The following is a 3,205-nucleotide window of genomic DNA, read 5'->3' as shown; positions in this document are numbered from 1 at the left end:
TTTCATTGATAAATGAAACCACATACAAATAAATTGAAATATCATTGTCTTTGTTAAAGCATTAACATTAATATTACTTTCAAAATTTGTATTTTGTAGGAGGTTTATTTACTGGGTTTTCACTAACCTTGAGTAAAGAAGCAAATAGAACAAATCATCTTTACTTTTGACATCTAATTCCTTTATACTTCTTATCCAGATTCTTAAGTTATAACCTCAAAAGGATTATGTACATCATGTTACTTTTAATTAAAAAAGAAGTTTCTTTTCAAGTAGAGAACTGCACTTTTTAAAGCTTTTTTTTTTTCTTCCTAAACTTGTACCATTTCTTAATTTTGTTGTGCATCAAAAGAAAATTGTGACTGAAACATTGTACCAATTCATCATTTGTTAGCGGATCACTCTGATTAACACTACAGAAGTTCCATCTAGTCTTTAGGTACTCATCTATGTACAATCTAGAAATGTATTGAAGAGAGCAGAATATGTCCATCTTAGTTATTTAATGTAGCTGCAGCTAAGATTATTACCTTTAAAATAGTAATGTGTGATGTAATTTCTCTTAAACTAGTGTTTCCTTCCAGTGCCTTTAGTTATTAAATACATGTCAACAAATTTTCAACTAAATTTTATAGAAAGTATCACCTCCTTGTAATAGATGCATTCACAGTTTTGATCCAACATTTCAGTTCTTCACTGTACTTACTTTATATTGAAGAACTGTTTTGTGAGTCTATTAGAAATAATACTTCTTTGAAGGCAGAACAGGATGTTCAGAAAATTAGGGCTTCTGTGCCTCTGCCATAAGTACAAATTAAAACTAAAGGAACAGAGGCTTTAAGTGACGTTTCTGTACTGAACAAAGTCACTGTACAAGGATGTCAGATGTTCTGGTTGATGGAAAACCTTATTGTTGCTAGCTTGTCCTAAGTAGTCAATGTTTCTTGGTTTGTTAAAAAAATATTTCAGTTAATGTCTAGTGTATTAAAAGTATTTGGAAGTCTGAAACCCAGGACAGATATTTTTTGTGTGAATTCATCTGTACAGATTCAGTCTGTAAAAGTAAGGAGTATCCAAATTCCCTCTGTAATGTTCGTCAGTGTGATCTGTTAATGGGTGACAAATGAGAACAGTGTTCCAGTCAGACTTACTTTTAATGGAAGCCAAAAATAAGAATGACACGAGAACATGGAGTTTAGAATACTTCCACTCTTCACAGAGTAATTATCTGAAGAACGTGTTGCATTCTTACATCAGAACAATCTTTAGCTTCACATCTGGGCATGTTTCCACTTTTCTTTGAGCACTTTGTGTTTCTTATTCACAGACTGGTCCTGCATGGCTTAGCACAAAGACTGAAAGAAAACAGTTTTGAGATCAGAGCACTTTTTCTCCATCACAAATAAACATAATTCTTCAGTTGGCTCTTTTTTCAACATTCGGCAATTCAGAACAATTGAGCATAGGACAGAGGGATAATACAAACTCCCAAATATAATTAAAATCCTCAATGGTCTTCATAATTGCCTAACAATATTAACAGTAAATAAAATCTCCAGAACTCATTGTTTATTTGGAAACTAGAGAAAATAACACATTAATCTTTTGTGCCAAAAATATCTAATTTGTGTACTGTATTTGTTCATACATGCTCACATACATTCATATTCTCTTTTTGGTTTGTGAATAAAGAACCCTTTAAATGTAAAGTATTAAGTATTTGTGTATGGAAGAGTTGGGGCCTGTTTCTTTCTGTCAGAGTAGGTGGATAATAATGGAAGCAAGAGGTTGAATGTTCATGAACTCTTTCGCAAAGCTGACAGAAGTGCTGCTGGTAAATGCTGCTGTTGGCAGCAATCACTGGCAAAGAAATTGCCATTTTGTTTGCTCAATAACCAGTGTAAAAACTAAGTAGAGAACAGCATCTTTCAACAACAGTTTTATTTTAGATATATTTTCTCTGTTTTTGTCAGGAAGATGTGGATATTGATTACAATTTTATTAAAACAGCATTCGTATAATTTCATTCCAATCAATAGGATATTCTTTTTTTCATTTAAAAATATGGTGATAGCAATGTTTATTCCACTTTTCAGATTACTTCTATTTTGTCGATATTTTTGTGATTTGGTGGTTTCTGAATATGTCAATTTTTATGGATTTCAGTCATTATTTCATTTATTTCTACCTTTGGTAAGTGCATACAATTGCAATATATTTTCAGCGTCAGTGCTGCAACTCCACATTGTTGAACTGGTTAGACATCTTCCAGGTGATTTGGAAATACAAGTCTCAGCAATGGATTTGACTTCCAAGTCTTCTGTCACTGGCATTTTTTTGTTGTTTTTTGTTTGTTTTGTGAGAGTTATTTGCAGAAAATATTTAAAAAATATTTAAGACAGATTTAAGACAAAACAAACCAAATAGAGGAATTATTTCTAAGCTCTGTGTTTGAAGTAATCTCTTTTTGAATTACTCATAAAAATGTTTATGTGGCCATTAAGTCCTTTCTCAGAATGGCCAGTTACAGCAGTATAGCTTCAAGATTATATTGCATACTGGTGGTAAAAATCAGAAGCACTTACAGTTTTGATACTGTATTTACTCTTTTTCATAGCAGATTTCCTTTGTTATTTCCCAACTTTCCATTTAGCAGCCCTATTAGCCAAGGAATACACTATAGGGTGTTCTGTGCAGCCAGGCAGTTCTGTTTGAATAATTGCTGGAAGTCCGTTTTGTATAGTGGAGACATTCCTAATTAATGCAGACTTTCCGACAAAAACCATTCACACCATGTCATGTAAAATAATATAGTGTATTTCTTGATGCTAAGCAACTTCAGGAATATTGTGATTTGTAAGGGCTTTTTTATGAAGCTCTCATGCCAGTACCTCCTGTTCTGCAGTTATCATCTCTGAATGTCCTCTCACTTGAATAAACATTTTTTTACCAACATAAACAATTACCTATACCGTGGAAGCTGTTAATTTAAGAACGCTTGTCTGCTTCATCACATTTTCTCCCAACACTTCAGTGACATTCCCTAAAAATTTGTGAATTCCTAATTTTGTTAACAGATGCTACTTAGGTTATTAAGAGTTTATAAGAAAAATATTGATAGGAGAATTTTTTCAATATGTAACTTACATTCTGCCGACTAGATGACACTCTAGACAATTACATTTTTGAGTGAATCTCCATCACT

The sequence above is a fragment of the Meleagris gallopavo genome, chromosome Z (genome assembly GCF_000146605.3).
Source record: "Meleagris gallopavo isolate NT-WF06-2002-E0010 breed Aviagen turkey brand Nicholas breeding stock chromosome Z, Turkey_5.1, whole genome shotgun sequence".
Lineage (NCBI taxonomy): Eukaryota > Metazoa > Chordata > Aves > Galliformes > Phasianidae > Meleagris > Meleagris gallopavo.
The sequence above is the reverse complement of the archived record's forward strand: the minus strand, read 5'-3'. Positions refer to the sequence as shown.